The 17,357-nt window shown below is 39.5% G+C and overlaps 1 protein-coding gene and 1 pseudogene across 1 annotated transcript in view; one reads left to right on the top strand and one right to left on the bottom strand.

Annotated features, from left to right (window-relative positions):
- Positions 1–17,357, top strand: part of EFHC2 (EF-hand domain containing 2) — a 220,482-nt gene that overhangs the window by 53,997 nt on the left and 149,128 nt on the right. The window lies entirely within an intron of this gene.
- Positions 5,877–10,425, bottom strand: LOC110138862 (putative deoxyribonuclease TATDN2 pseudogene; annotated as a pseudogene).

Genomic DNA, 17,357 nt, shown 5'->3' with positions numbered 1-17,357 from the left:
CTGGGGCTGCCCTGGAAGACTTGGGTTTGCCCCTGTGAGGGCCATATTTGGAGGTGGTGCAGCTGCTTGGGTTGCAGGGGTTCTGGTGGAACCAGGTGTTCAGGAGGTGTTGGCGGCTAGGGCAGCAGGAAATATAGTGCTCTAGAAGGGTATGGCAACCAGTATTAGCCAATACACTCCAGTATTCTTGTCTGGAGAACCCCTTCTCTGACAGAGAAGCCTGGCAGGCCAGTCTGCAGGGTTATACAGAGTTGGACCTGACCGAAGTGACCCTACATGCATAGACGCAAGACTTTTTGCCTGTGGTAGCTCTGGCCCAGTGAGAGTTGAGCGTTAAGTTGGTACAGCTGCTTGGCTTGTGGGGACCCTGGCAGTACCAAGTGTGCAGGGACATGGACTGCCTCTGCCACAGGAGTTATGGCCCTATGAGTCTTTTTTCCAGTCTCTTGTAGCTGTTGATCAGAAGGCCTCTTTGGCCAGTCTTTCTCCATAGCTCTGCTCACTCAGGCACATAGAGTGGCCCCCCTGGCTGGGGTCCTACTCTGTAGATCGGCACATCAGGCACTTAAAGGGTCACCCTGGGTGGGGTCCTACTCTGTAGTTCACTGCAGGTATTTGATGGGGCAGCCTCTCTATTGTTCAGCTGCAGATGCTGGCCTGTGGCAGGGTGGGGTGGGGGGTGGGGGGTGGAGAGAGGCTATGGTGATAGCTCCACCCCCTATGCATGACTTAGCAGTATGGCCTTGCTTCCGTGGGTGCCTGGCTTTCCTCCACAGGCATTTCCCACCATGATCTCCTCCCTCACATCCCCTTGATCCATCTCTCCACAGTCAACAGCAGCCCTTGCCCTGGGATTGTTCCACAATCCCTGAACTCCAGCTCCCAGCCACTGCCCCTTCCAGCAGACCTGTGTTCCTGTCCTGGGTATGTATGGCTGTGCAAGGACTGTCTGATTCTCATTCCATTTAGGCTGCCACAAATCAGCTGTTTCACTCTCAGCCTTAAATGTTTCTCCTCTGACTCAGACAATTGCCCCAATTTGGGGATTGGACCCCTGCTTCAGTTCCCCCATCCGCTGAGGGCAGGTCCCTTCGTACCAACACTCCTGTTTTTCCCCAGTTCCTTCATCCTACCAAGTTTTGCATATATTCTTTTCCATTGGTCAGGTACTCTTGTCTGCTCTCAGCTTGTATTCTGCATGCACTTCTGTGTCTGAAGGTGTATTTCTGATGTATCTGAGGAGAGATGTACTCCACCTCTACCTACTCTTCCACCATCTTATTCTCCCCCTTTCCCCCCTTTATGCACCATAAAATCAGGTCTCAAGAAGCAGACAAGTAAAAATAAATTTGATGAAGGCTTATCCTGTCCACGTAGGTGCATTTCATCTTAAACCCACCCTATAATTAGTCATAAAAATTGGAGCATAAATTGATTTATGACATTTTTATAATATAAAAGTTTCTAGAAATTATCTTTCTCTAGTTTGTATTTTTGTCATTTATTTACCTCTATTGACCATCTCTTATGTTCAGCTAAATGAGACTCAGATTTGTATGACTTGAATTTCCTAAAATAAAATATGCCTATTTGAACACAGTATCCATAGGAACATAAATTTATCAAAAAATAAGTGATAAAAAATGAGAATTTTGAGTGAGGTTATAACTTGGGCATTGATATTTAGATGAACATCTCCATCTTCATAATCCCACAGAAAATGACTGCAAATTTTTTTTTTGCAAAATTTTTAAATATGGAGAAACCACGCTTCATCTTAGCCAAAAGGCTGAGAAGCAGTGGAGACTCCGTAATAGTGTTGGAGGCCAGAGAGAAGTTCCATCTTCATGCTGCAAATGGTGAAGAATTTCCACTGGATACAGTGCAGGTGAAGTCATATTGAAGAATTATACCAAAACCAATGTGAAATTTCACTTCCTAAGGAAGTGACAAGAATGGAGTTGAGGGGTTCTGACAATCTGTAGGGACTTGCACTGGGCTTACTTTCATAGCTATTGTTGGATTAAGAGTGTTACTAGGAGGCCCACTCAGTCACACAGCGGGAAAAAGCAGTCCCTGCATTAGGGCGTTTCTCTGATGTGGCAGGCAATGAACATGAAGGACTGGCTATACACGCTCTGTTCCCAGAGTGGAAGTCGGATCAATTTATAAAATGTTTGCATGGAAAAACCTGAAGTTTTTCCTGCAGGGACTCTCCATGGGCCCCTGCTTCTAACAGGCTGTGTATGAATTTCTATCAACCAGCTTCCCATTGACAGGAGGATCAGAACATTGGAATTGGCAGTGAAGGAAGGAAAGAAGACCTGCCCACCCAAGTTTTAGAAAAACATCAGTCTGGATACACTACTCTTTATTCAAAAGTGAACAAAGAAACCCAACAGAAGGTTTCTGAAAAGGCTCTGTAACATAAATGGAGGAGAACATAGTATTTAAGGGGCAGAGGAAGAGAAATATTTATTTTAAAAAGATGTTTTCTGTAAGAAAATGAATATTTTTGATAATTTGCTTTGTGCTTACTATTAAGTGCAAAGAAGTATATGAAACAAAGTGGTTAAATAAACTGAAGTGAAGGCCAGAAGGAGAAAAGAGAACAATACATTTAAAATGTTACTGAATGAGCCTGTAGGTGAAAAGGCAAAGGGAGTTCACTAAAGAAGGAAGAAATGTGAGGAAACTAAAAAGCACTATATATAGTAAAAAAAAAAAAAAAAAAAAAAAAAAGAAAGAAAGAAAGAAAAAAAAAGAAACTGGAGAAAATAAGATGGAAGAGGCAAACTTGAGAAATTCTCCCAGAATGCAGAGGAAAAGGTCAGATATGAGAGCAGTGAGAGAGGTAATGAAAGGTTGGACAAAAGGTGGAGCTCCTATAATATAGACAGTTGCTCCTAAAGAATTAAATGTTAAGTTAAAAGCAATCAAATCAATTAAGCATGCTACAAGAAAATAATAAAACAAAACCAACTTTCTCAACTATAAAAAGTCACAAATATATAGACTGAATGCTTAGTGTGTATCAGAGAAAATAATAAAAGAGAGACCAATAAGCAGATATAGTCTGGCATTTTTTTAATATTTCAAGGGCAAAGCAAAGAAATTACCTAACATCCTGAGAGAAAAAGTAGTTTAACTCTCCTAAGAAAGAGAAGTTGACATCAGAATGCTATGCAAATTAAATGCCAGGAGACAGTAAAGCAGTGTCTCTAACTTTTAAAGGAAAATGTATGTGACCCACAAGTTCTAGACTCAGCCAAGGTATTATTAATGAAAGCAGCAGAAAGATTTTCTCAGATATATGATTTCTCATAAACATGCCATCCACAATCTTTTCCTGAGAAAGGTGCTTGAACTCCAGCCAATCATAAAGCAAATTAAACAGTTCAACCTTGGGGGAAGTCATAAAATAAAAGGGTCGGTGGTAAGCAATGGAAACAAACTTATAAGTAAACTACAAAATATAAATAAAGTTGAAAACAGATTGTAAACATTTTAAATTGTTTATTGGAAGATAAAAGCACAATAAACAGTAAAATGACAAATGCAAAATAGGGATGTAAAAAGAAAAAAATATATTATTTTTGTTCATTCAAGGGCATTGTTCCAATAGATGTTAGTTTTTGGAATTAACACGAACTGACAATTCTTTACAAATTAAAAACACTGAGAATTGAAATCTCTCGGACCTGTAAATATTCCTTCTTTAACTCTGCTTAATAAACATACACATGAACATTGTATATAGATTGGTGGTGGGATTTTATGGCATATAAATCTTCAGTGAGTACAGGCATGAAAACATATGCACTTAAAAAATATATATATAATTTGACATAAGGAAAATACAATTTTTTAAAAAGTATATGTAATTTGACATAGAATCACAATTATGTTAAGAAAAGACACTAATAAAACAGTGGGTTTTGGGTAGTGGAAATATCCTATACTTCATTCGGTTCCTATTTTCATATTTGTATAATGCATATGTATTAATTTTTAGTGGGAAAATAAACATCATTAAAATAAAAAATCCTATCGATATAGCAGAGTTATAATTAAAGCAAATCTGTGGTATTGAATACTTTGTCTTTCCCCTTGAATTAAACTTAAGGCATTAGAAAAAAGCACCAAAAAAACAGATACACAAGAACTGAAGGAAAAAACAAACTTAAAAGCAGCATTTTATAAATCAGTAAGCAGAAAAGATTTGAACAAGAGATCAAAGAGTTGAGTCTTAAAAACATACAACAGAATTAACACACTTCTAGTTTGTTGCTCAGGAAAGCAAATCGTAATACACAAAATAACGTATTTAAATCACAAATTCACAGGAAGTAAATGCAACTGCTTATGCTAATTATGATGTGAAATGAATTTTACAGTAAATATTAATTCGTAAAGCTGACTCAAGGAGTACAATGCTGGAATTGGCCAAAACTATGGAAATGCTAGGGGAAACCTCTAGAGCTACTTCAGTTGTTAAACTGTTTCTTAGTAGTAGGATTTTGAACTTTTTTCCCCGTTTGTGCTCTTTAGTAGTCTCAAAAATTCCACAATAAGCAGGTACTCATTTTGATGTCAGATACGAATAAAGACCAGCTGAAGAAACAGAATCCTCCCATCTCCCAAGACAAAGTGGGCAATTTGTTCCTTTTGAGCTTTAAAGGTAGAAATAACTGCCTTTCTAAAATTTAAGTGAAGCGAAATATTGATGTGCAGTGTGGAAGGACTGCCAAGGTTCAGGGAGCCCAGCCCATTAATGGGCATGAGAGACCTGGTGACTCTGGACTGACTGATGGCCCAGGGACCACTTATGACAAATTGAAATTCTAGATCCCTGGCTGCCTTCATGGCTCTCTGAACTTCCAGAACAGGACAGCAGACAAACCAAGTGCCATACAAACATGAGTGCTAAATAATCAATCTCTGCAATTCAACGATCTATCTATGACTTTAGTAGAAAACGACTTACAAACTGCTCAAATTTTGCACATCCGGATCATGATGTTTGTTTTTGTTTTGTGGGTTTTTTTGTGTTTTTTTTTCTGTTTTTCATAATTTTTTTCCTTGGTTTTTTTTTTTTTTTTTTTTTTTTTAGTTTTTAACTAGTAACATTAACAGATAAAGTGTTCTTTACTGCTTTCATGAAATAAGTAAAAGGAAGATTGTGATTTTTGACTTCTGCCACTCTGGATATACTACACTCAGAAAAGACTATTGCTCACTTCCATTCCTAAAGAAATAATGGCAAGGCTCTCACATGTTAGAAACACTGCAGAGTATAGTCTATGCATTTGTCATCAAAAATGTAGAGGGAGATGAGCAGGTTAAGAAAAGTATTTTCTCCATGTAAAAAGGAGATCTTTTTTTGGGGAACAGAACTTTAATTTTAATATGTGTATATCCTGTTTGTCTTATTGATTTGGTGCTTACAAATGCAAACATTCATTTACACTTGTTTTTAAAGTGCCCATTTGGTAATGTCACTTTGCTAGGATCAGACTGATGACACCGTGTTCTTCACAGATCTTATGTTGTGAGAAAGGTAAATGAAAGAGGATGTTAGAATGTCATGAGTAGAGATTTGTACAAAGTGTGATGAGGGCATCACAACAGCAAGAGTGTGACTAAGGCGGTGTTTCCCAAGCTTGTGTTTCTAAAGAACTTGAGCTCACTGAATTGTGCTGTTGTGCATGCATGTGTGCTCAGTCATGTCTGACTATTTGCAATCCCATGGACTGTAGCCCATCAGGCTCCTCTGTCTATGGGATTTTCCAGGCAAGAATACTGGAGTGGGTTGCCATTTTGGGATAGGCTACCCATTCCAGTATTCTTGCCTGGAGAATCCCCATGGTCAGAAGAGCCTGGCGGGCCACAGTCCATGGGGTCACAAAGACACAAATGGCAACTAAACTAAGCACAGCACAACTTTAAGAAACACTTTCTTGGGTATTTGTGGCTCGTGTTGGCATATCACAGAACATGTGAGATAAAAAGAAATCTGAGAAACTATGTACAACTCATTGTTTACCAAAAATGTGTGTCCATGGAACCTTCTATCCTAAAATTGCTTATCAAAAGCTCAGGGCTCCAGTGGGTTGAGGGACACACTGTGAACAATGTCTATCTAAAGCATACATTAAATGGAAAAAAAACCTTCCTAACTCAAAACACTGGCTTAATTTTTTAATATTTTCTGACTTGCAAAATATAATTAAATCGCACCTTTAACATTGATTCAACTTCTTTTGTTCTAAGGAAAGCGAAGCACTTCAGCTACAGCTTTCTTTTTCTCAAATGACTAGATTCCCAGCAAAGAATAAAATCTATGCTACACTCAGTATTATTCATAGGAAATATGAACTGTTAAGTCCCTGGTAGGGCTTGATCTTTTTTTATTTATTCCTTTTATTATCGATGATATCTACTGGCAGAGTATATGTGGCCTTTCAACCTTACCTTGCCTTGTAAATTAAACAGGAGTGCTAGACTAGGATGGCTTAATTCTCTATGCTCTTACTAGTATCTGCCCCCTTGCTCAGATATTATCATTTACTGACAGTTGTTAATAAAATCAGTTATTCATTCACATTATTCCAAGAAATCTTTGCTGAGTGCCTGCTCTATTTCAGGCACTTTTCTAACATCAGGTGTATGTACAGTGTGAAGGAGAATCACAAGCATGTAAACTTACAACCTAGTGGGGAAGATAACCAATGAACACATTATATTAACAATACAATCTCAAACAGGGCTAAGTGCTAGGATGAAATCAAAATAGTAAACCAAGGATTTTTTTCCTCTTAGGTGAGATGAACACTTACAGATTGGTAATCAGGGAAGGCTTCTCTGTGGAGGAGACTTCTGAACTGAGAACCAGATGGTGAGGAGCCAGCTGATTTTTCTGGATCCTCATAAACAGGCACAAAGGAAACTAGAGAAGTCTGGAGTATGCTAGGCCCCTTTCCATTGATTTAAGTTTTCAAAAGTGATTTTCCATTTTAAAAATGGAATTTCTCATCCAGTAATGGGACTCCTAGACTTAAGTATGTGCTTTGGCTGGCAAAATTAAATTTCCTAATTCAAATGTTTTCCCTAAAATTTGGTTTCATTTTAATTTCTCAAGGAGGACTGCTGTTCGCCAAGTGGGCAGCTGAAGCTCTTCTCTGTTTCTACCCTTCTGGAGAATGATTTTTCTAAGTGGTATTCATTTGCCCTTGTAAAGAATCAGAGCAATTTGAATGAAGAATTGCTATTAAATGCTGGTTATGTGAAGAGCTTTGCAGTTATCCAAGTGTTGTGGGGAAGTTCAGTTCAGAGTCAAAACCCATCTCAGTGGTTTTAAGATTCCACCAGTTTGGCTTCTGTCATTCTAAGCTATCCAACAGTCCCCCCACCCTTATTATGACTATTAACTCATTTTTATCTAAACAGATTTCCTCTTAGATGAAATGATACTGTTAGTTTATCTTCAGAAAGAAATTGCAAGTTGAACAGTCACAAATTTAAGAATTTAACAACCACCCATATGGATTATAAAACTCCTATAATAACAACTACATTTTGGCAATAAACAGAACAAGTCACCTAGCTCATTTCTAAAATTCAACATTCCCTGCCCCCCCCCCCCCTTTAAGACAGGAGGGTGACTATAGTCACCAATTGCTCAAAAACACAGGCTGCAGAGAACAAGGATTTGGATTAGCAAACTTGCACCCTATGGAACTCTTTCTTCTTTATGGACTACCCTGGCACAATTGGGCTGGGAGGAAACCCCTAATAACATTAAGAATAGTTCCCCTTAGCCCTCCTCCCATCCTATTGCACCCCACCCTACCAGTCAGAAGCAGAAGTCTTATGAAGAGGTTTTGAGGAGAACATCCTATTCTGGTTTCTTCTGTTCCAATGGGCTTGCCGAACACCTCCTTGACCTGGGACACAGGCAGAGTTCAAACCAAGTCTATGTTTATGTTGTCAGGATGCTGGTCTCCCTTTTCTGGAAGATTCCTGACTGTGCCCTCTCTGCTTAAATATTGTAGAGGCGACTAGTGTTCTCTCGTATGGTAACCAAGGTGTCAGAGACTGGCTGACCTTTGATTTTGGCAATCTCTTCAATCGTATGCAGGGCCAGACCTGGATGGGAAAACTGGAAAAACCTTTTAGAAACCCCCCGAGGGAGGAAGTAGGGAGAATCGGTTTCCACAATGATTCTCTCCAGCGGGATCTTTTTCAGAGCATCCCGGGCCTCCCAGGCCGAAGGGTAGGTCAGGACTGCTGTGAAGCCCACGAACATGTTGGGGAAGTAGTTCAGAAAAGGCTCGATGACTTGGTAACTACCAATGAAGCAATGCCTATGGATCTTGTAGTCAGAGGGCACAAGTTTTTTCATGATGTCCAGCAGATCTTTGTCAGCTTCTCGGCAGTGGAGCACTATGGGCTTCTTTAGAGACACGGCCAGCTGTAGCTGCTTCTCAAATAACTTGTGCTGCTCTGAGATAGGTGTGCCACACTTATAGGAATAATCCAAGCCAATTTCTCCGTATGCTATAGCCTTGGGGTGCCGTAAGGCTTGCACAATGCTTCTTTCTTGAATATCACTGTAGAAACTTGCAAAATGGGGGTGACAGCCAAAGGCCCCCCAAATCATATCCTCTTTCAACAGCTCCTCCCATAGACCATTCTTTAGTGTGCGAGGATCAGAGAAATCAGAGATGCAGCCTTGAAATCCCTTAGGGAAGGAGCTGCTATAAATTTGTCTGAACGTGCTGAAGGTCCCTTTGAAAGACAGCTTGGAAAACAGCATTTCCAGGTGACAATGGGTATCAATGAAACCCTCCTGTAGGCTTTGTTCCCTCTGGCTCTTTGGCAGGGAACAAGATGCATGTCCTCCCTGATGATGTGGTGGGGTCTCCTCTTGGAGATGCCATCTTTCCTCCTCCACCTTGGTTTCTGAAGCTCTAGAGAAAAGAAATGAACGAGAACTTGAGGACTGACCTTCTGATGCCTTCAACTCTCTGGACCAGTCTGAGGAGGACACTAGCAAACTGGAGGAATAATCACTCCAGCAGCTCTGGCTTTTTCCAGCCAGGGATGTGCTGCTGCTGCTGCTGCTGCTGCTGTTGTGGCCCACGGAAGAATAGCAAGAAGGCTTGGAACTGCTGGGCCAGTAGCTGGCGGAGTCATGCCAAGGGCCACTGTACAAATTAAGCCAGTAGATATCCTGCTCAGTTATGAAGGATGGAGGCTTTGAAGGTTCTGGCAGACTGAGTGAGATTAGCTCTTTCTGAGAGAATTTGAATGTAGGAAGCTCATCCATATCAGACCAGTCACTTCCTGAAGAAAGGTGCTCACTTACCACACCGCGATCTTGATGTTTTGCGATTTCTGAAGGATGGCCATGGCTGTCTGGAAATTTTAGGGCAGAAGAGCCTTTTTCAGAAAAGAATGACTTTGGGTCACCAAGTGGCTTCTGCTCAGGCTGTATCATCCTTCTTCTGTTATAGAAGTCTCTAATCTCTATATTCTTCATTCTGACCTCTAAGGCTGACATTTTTCCGTGAGGACCAGAGAAGGGGATGCAGCTGGCTCGCCTTTCTCCAGGGCTGGGCTGCTCTGCTGCACTCCCTTTTGTACTAGTGGCAGCTTCTTCTGGCATTGATGGTCCTGGGACGCCCTGAATCGCCTTCACGTAGACCATTGATAAGCTTTGGTCTTGCCGAGTAGCCTGCTTTCTCCGTCTGTTGCTTGCTTCCTTAGTCTTAGTATTTTGACCGTCAGCTCTGGCTGCGAATTCTGCATTTGCAGAGTCACAGGAACTGCTTTTGGGATTAACCTTAGTATCCTTTCGAGAAGCCATTTCTTCGAGAAAGCTAGCAGAACACAATGCGGATGGCGCTAAGGCGATTCCAAGGATGAGAAGAACCTCAGGTACTCCGAATCAGTAGTCTTCGGAGACTTTTCTACCCACACCAGAGCGTGAGGAATGGGAGGGGTAGGAGGAAGAATTCCCTGGTAGGATGAGCCCCAGGAAACCTCAGCTTGAAGGCCACAAGAACGTCCTTTCGGACTTTTAGGTCCTCGGGGCTGCTAGACTCCCCGGGATGTAATACAGAGTTCTAAGCTGGCCGGCTGTAGGGGGCCACGTCACTGGGACGCCAGAGGATCCACGTTTACTACGGGACCGTACCTTAGCGCTGACCTTGCGCCGCAGCGCTGAACTTGCGCCGCTTCCGCGGCTTCGGGACCGCTCTGCTCTCCTTTCTTTCACTCGCCTGTCGCAGTTCTCAGTGTTCTAGAGATGTCAAGGTTCTTCCACTGAGTTCGTGATCTCAAAGGTATTTGGAAGTCACAAACATCCAAGATTCACCGAAAGCCGGGTATGGCGTCCGAACTCACAGCCCGCCTCGTGGATCACGGACCACACTTTTTTTCCTACAGACCTACTTCCGGCGTCAAAGCACTTCCGGGCGTCAGAGCACTTCCGTTGACAAGAAAGTGGTTCCATTTGGTTTGGAATATGAAGCCCTCGAGAGATATCAGAGCCCTCCAAAAGACTGCAAGGTGCTTTAGGGACCCCACAGAGGTGCCCCTGAGCTGCGCTGGTGGCCTAGAAGTCCATTTGGCCGTCAGAGTGCAAGAGAGCGGAGGGGGAGAGTGGGGGAGGGGGCCGGGGGGGCGGGGGCGCCCCTGAGCCCAGTGCTGGAGAAGGGTGGAGGAAGGGCACAGATCGTCCCGCCCACCAGCCCTGGTCACCGGAAGCACTCCCCCCAAGCTGGGCCCCACCTTTCTGCTCTATCTCAGGTCTGTTCCCTCCGCCCACAGCTGCCCCTCCTCCCACATCCTGCGTCCCAGCCAGGCTGCCCTTGGAGCTGCCGCCTTTGGAGCCGTTGCTGGCTTTTTGTTCCTTTTCTAACCCCCAATTTTTTTAAAAAGTAAAAAATGTAATTATGGTTTTTAAAAACATAGTTTAAAGATACATGGTTTTGAAAACATAGTTATAATTGTAGCATATTATCATTTCAGTCCTTTTTTTTCCCCACTCAGTGTTTTTTTGTAGCCTAAGCATTTCTCTTACTGCTACGTTTTAAAAAACATTATACCAGTGCCTTCAGAATATTCCATGGAATACGTAGATGTGCCATAATTCACCAAATCCTTCCCTTCTTGTTAGATCTGTAATTTCCCCACTCTAATTTTTTTCTATAATTAAAAAAGATGCTGCAGATAATATTCTTGCGCCATATGTTTCTCCATATTTTGGTTTGTTTCTTTGGGCTGCATGCCCAAAAATGGAGTTAGACAAAGTGTATAAATTTTAAAATGGCTTCTCATAGCATCACAATTCCTCAGAACAACTTTAATAAAATCTTGTAGGTAATGAATAATCCTACCAGGCTCATTTAATAGAAAGAAACGAAACTAGTGCCTCACAAATAATTTGTTCTTATCTGATAATTTTTGAGTGAATGTTTTCCTTTTTTAAAATTGACCTTGGTACATTTTAAATTGTTTTTATTTCTTTCGAGGATCTTTTAAAAATTAATTAGAAATTTTTAATGAAATAAACTTTCGTCATATTTCCTACAGTTTTTAATTTGTATGTTGCTTGTTTTTAATTTGTATTTTAGCCCATTGAAGTAACTTATTTTTGTAGTTAAATTTTAATATTTTTCTGTCATAATTTTTTCTTTTTTTCATAACTCTGGAATGGTCATACTCTTTTTAAGGGCTTTGACACATACACACTTTTTTTTTGAGGGTAAAAGGAACCGATTATTTAATTTTATAATCTGTCTGGTATTTACTTTGGGTTGTAATCTATTTTAGGTGGAGACATACATTGATACTTTTCTACATTAGTACTTTTTAAACTTAATAATATGACTCCTCTTTCATCATGTGCTAAATTCCTGTATGTAAGAGATTTCCCTGGTGGCTCAGATGATAAAGCGTCTGCCTGCAATGTGGGAGACCGGGGTTCAATCCCTGGAGAAGGAAATGGCAATCCACTCCAGTACTCTTGTCTGGAAAAGTCCATGGATGAAGGAGCCTGGTAGGCTACAGTCCATGGGGTTGCAGAGAGTCAGATAGGACTAAGCGAGTTCACTTTCAACTTCAACTTTTCAATAAAGCCTATTTCCAGGCTATCTATTCTTTTCTACACATTAGTATGTCTCTTCTTACTCTGGTTTTGCACTTTTAATAATTGAGGCATAATAGTAAGGTATAAAATCTGGGAGAGTTACGTCTTTTACATGACATTTAATTTTCATAATTATCCTTAATAGGCTGATCTGTTTATTTTTATCAGATGAAATTAGAATCATTTTTTCAAGTCCTTGCAAAACACCAATGAAATATCCACTTGAAATATGTTATTTCAGTCTGTTTATCCAGAATATACTTCACCTGTCTTATTTTTTGTCACAGTCTATATATTTTAGTAGATATTTTTAGAGTTTTACCAAGGTCACAGAGTTTTCATTAAAACTATTTGTAATTTTTTAATTTTTTATTTATTGTGAACCTATTTTGTCCTTCCACTGTATTTTCAGGTGATTATTGCTAGTATATAAGAATATTTTTGGTTCAGTTGTGGTTATGTTAAAATCTTTGATTTATCCGTAGTTTTTCAGCATTTGCCTGTGCCATTATTATGTCTCCTTACAATGACAACTTTGTGTCTTTCTTGCTAGTACTTGTAATTCTTACCTTGTCTAGAATGCCTAAAAAAATATTAAATCATGATGTTGGTAGGGACATTTTTGTTTCTGTTCCTGATTGTGGTAGACACATAGTTTAATTAAATATAGTACTGAAAGTTTAGGCTATTGTTTTAAAACAGATGCTTTTTAATCCTGTTAAGGAATTGCTCAAATTTTAAAATGTGGTAGGAAACAGTGTGAGATCATTATATATTTGCTCGTACTTCTTTATTTGGAAACATGTTTGCATCTGTGAGGAAAATGCTGCTTTTTGTGTAGTTGGCTTATAACTGTTATGGACTCCTGAATTTTGTTTGCTTGTATTTTATTTAGGACCTTTGCTCTATAAATCATTAAGTAGTGAAATTGCTCTGGAGCAGTAGCTTTCAACCTTGGCTTGCACACTGTAATCTTTGGAGAGCTTTAAAATCCATTATACCTGGGCCCAGTCTGAGGGATCCTGATTTCATTGTGTGTGGGTGTGTATAGATTTGGATGTGGTCCAAACATCACGAGTTTATAAAGCTCTACAAGTGATTCTAATGTGAGGCCACGGTGAGAACTATTGCTCTAGAGTTAACTTTTTTTTATGGCTTGTCTGTTAGGCATTGAAATTCACCCTTGTGGCTTTCCAGCGTTTTTGTTATCCTAGGGGAGTTATATAAAGTGGTGATTTTCTTTTCTTTGAAAGCTTGAAAGAATCTATCAGTAAATCATCCTGGTTGGAGCCTTTGTTAGAGCAATTTTTTTGTAATTTTTAAATTTCTCACTTGGCTGTTGTGTTTTGATACTTCACAATTCTTACAGAAAATCACTTATTTAATTGTGGCTTTAAAATTTATTTTCATAAAAGCTTGAATGACTTATTATAATAAGATAATGTCTATCTTATAATTTATTACATCCCTCTGTAATACACTATTTCATTTCTGATTTTATGTTATTACATTCTTTATTATCTTTGCTAGTGCTGGGGAGCAAAATTTGCCAGCTTTGGCATGAAGTTTATTTTGAGCTGAAAGCAGTCAAGGCCTAAAAGACTCAAAAAGAACCTTTGACCTTCCCCCAACTGAGTAAAAGAACTTAGAGGACCTATTCCTTGAAGGGAGACAGGGAAAAATCTAGCAAAGTGCTGGTTAAAACTCCTCTCTGTGTCCCACTGTTTCTGTATGGCCCAGCAAATGTTTGTTTACAGAACATTTGCTTTTTTCATCTTCTTGTGAATTACCTTCTTCCTCTTTGAAGTCCTAAACCCCTTTGCAGGCATGCATACTAAGTGCTTCAGTCATGTCTGATTCTTTGCAATGATATGGACTGTACAGCCCACCAGGCTCCTCTGTCCATGGGATTCTCCAGGCAAGAATACTGGAGTGGGTTGCCATGCCTTTCTCTGGAGGAATCTTCCCAATCCAGGGATTGAACTTGCATCTCCTGCATTGCAGGTGGATTCTTTTGCAGCTGAGCCACAGGGGAAGTCCCCTAAACCCCTACTTTCTTTCTCTTAGATGGCATAGAAGCTTCAATTGCCTGATGTCCTTGGGCTTTATATTCTTATGAAGCCCCTATATGTACATAATAAAAATTTTTTTCTTGTTAATTTTTTGCATTTCAATTTAATTCTTTAGATCAGTCAGAAGAACCTAGAAGGGTAGAGGAAATTCCCACCTCCCCACACATATTCACACACTAGAATCCTACCTATTTATTAAAAAAAAACTCTTTTGGATTTAATTATTACAGTTTTTTCCTTTTAAATATATCTATTTGTGCTTTTATCCTTTTTTGCTTTATTTTCCTAATGACAAATTTTCAAATATTTTTGTTCAATTCATTGCTCATAGTGACTGCATTTCAGAATTACTTGTAGAGCTTTAAAAAAATACTAATGACCTTTTTAATTGCCTCCAAGATTTCAATTTAATTTATTTAGGCTTGAGTATGGTGTTTATTTTTTTCAGTTCCTAATGAGAATCTGAGAATGCTGAGAATCTCTGAGTTAGTACATTCACCTGAGTTCAGTCAGTTCAGTTCAGTTCAGTCACTCAGTCGTGTCCGACTCTTTGCGACCCCATGAATCGCAGCACGCCAGGCCTCCCTGTCCATCACCAACTCCCAGAGTTTACTCAAACTCATGTCCATCGAATCAGTGATACCATCCAGCCATCGCATCCTCTGTCGTCCCCTTCTCCTCCTGCCCCCAGTCCCTCCCAGCATCAGGGTCTTTTCCAATGAGTCAACTCTTCACATGAGGTGGCCAAAGTACTGGAGTTTCGGCTTCAACATCAGTCCTTCCAATGAACATCCAGGACTGATCTCCTTCAGGATGGACTGGTTGGATCTCCTTGCAGACCAAGGAACTCTCAGGAGTCTTCTCCAACACCACAGTTCAAAAGCACCAATTTTTCAGTGATCAGCTTTCTTCACAGTCCAACTCTCACATCCATACATGACCACTGGAGAAACCATAGCCTTGACTAGATGGACCTTTGTTGGCAAAGTAATGTCTCTGCTTTTTAATTTGCTATCTAGGTTGGTCATAACTTTCCTTCCAAGGAGTAAGCGTCTTTTAATTTCATGGCTGCAATCACCATCTGCAGTGATTTTGGAGCCCAAAAAAATAAAGTCTGACACTGTTTCCACTCTTTCCCCATCTATTTCCCATGAAATGATGGGACCAGATGCCATGATCTTAGTTTTCTGAATGTTGAGCTTTAGTCCAGCTTTTTCACTCTCCTCTTTCACTTTCACCAAGAGGCTTTTTAGTTCTTCTTCATAGTGGTGTCCAACATTTTGTGATCCTTTGGAACATAGCCCACAAGGCTTGTTTCTCCATGGGATTTTTCAGGCAGGAATACTGGAATGAGTTGCCATTGCCTTCTCCAGGGGATCTTTCTGACCCAGGGATCCAACCCTTATCTCAATCCGCATCTCCTGTGTCTCCTGCGTTACAGGCGAATTCTTTACCCAGTGAACCATCTGGAAAGCCCCAAATGTCCCTTAGAAGAATGACTTTTACTCAGCTTTCAGAGCTTCTCCTTGCTCTTGCTGTTTTTTAAAAATAATAAGCTCAGGATAATTCTTATTCCAAAGAGGCATATTTTAGGATGATTTATTCCGTTCGCCTTCACATATGATAAACTTCTTTAAATATACTGTTGTCCTGTATAAAGGAGCCATCTAATATACACAATACAAAATTCATTACAATTTATTTCCCTAATTCTATGATTCCATAATCACAAGAGAAACCATTGATTTAATAACAGCTTTTTCAGGAAGAATAAACAACACTGCATTAAATGTACACAAATTTTTGTCTACTAACTAACCTCTAATAGCATGCATTGATCCTTATTGTTATACACGGTTTTTAGTACTTTCCATTTGAGTCTGAACAATATCAGTGTTTCTTTCTTTCCTAACATCATTCTCTAAAAATTCAACTGTAAGTTTTAGACAATTAGATGTTTGGTTCCTGAGTAATAGCCTTTATAACTCATGCATTGTTCATACTAACTTCACCATCTTTTAAAATTCTGTAATTTATTCTGAGAGATTATTGTTTTGCCTTATGATTGCATTACCTAGTGCACGATGGACAATCTTCTACACACAATTATTTTTGTGTCAATGCTACATCAGACAGTAATATTTAGAAAACATTGTAAGTGAAAATTAGGAATCCAAATTGATGTTAACATCCAGCTATTTGGGATATGCAATGCAAAGCAAAGAATGAAATTGACATTAAAATAGAATTACTTTCCCACAGGTTAAATTTATGCCTTTCTTCAAGTTGCATCTAGGTTCCTTATTAAATCCTTATTAAAATGCATTCCTGACTGCTTTAAGTTTCTTTTAGCTTTAATTTAAGAAGACTCTGATTTCAGAAATATTAACATTAAAATTTTTTCCTTTATAAGGAGGAAATATCATGTATCTGTTACTTAAGGCTAATTGATTTCAAATTTTATATCCTCTTGACTAGCATCAAAAATCTGAATGCCTTGGGGATCAGGCACATAACCTTATATAATACAGGGCTCATGAAGGCCTGTGGGGAATGGAAGGTCACACACCCTGGCAAATGACATTTACATTTGGTTTTCAAGAAAATTATAGCCAGTTACATCCTCTAGGATCTTATTTATCTAGTCTCTGCTTGACATCATAAATTATGATAAAACTTTGCATCATAATTATGTTTCTATAAATTTTCATTTCTTGCAATTTTTATTTTAGAGCTTTCTCTCTGGATGCTCTGGTACATCAAATTCCATTGCAATTAGTTCTTTGACCTGTGTGAAATCACTTTTAATCTATTTGGCATCTATTTTGCTATAGTATTTTACCATTTTCTCTTGCTCTTCCTTTTCTGTCCTTCCATCTCCACTTCTCTGATTTGCTCTCTACATTTCATGCTGGAGTTCGTCAGTCCTGTATTCTCAAGGGGCCAGAACATGAACTGTCAGTCTATCCCTCTTATAGAAATATTTAAGTCCAACCTAAAATCGTATCTTTCTTTCTCTTTGTTTCTGTTGAGCATCTTTATTCTCTTTCAATGCATCATTTGTTTGATAAATAATGATAATATATATGACAGTGTTGTCAGCTGATGTCTGGCAGTTTGGTCATGCA

Source organism: Odocoileus virginianus, chromosome X (assembly GCF_023699985.2).
Source record: "Odocoileus virginianus isolate 20LAN1187 ecotype Illinois chromosome X, Ovbor_1.2, whole genome shotgun sequence".
In the NCBI taxonomy this organism is placed as follows: domain Eukaryota; kingdom Metazoa; phylum Chordata; class Mammalia; order Artiodactyla; family Cervidae; genus Odocoileus; species Odocoileus virginianus.
The sequence above is the reverse complement of the archived record's forward strand: the minus strand, read 5'-3'. Positions and strand labels throughout refer to the sequence as shown.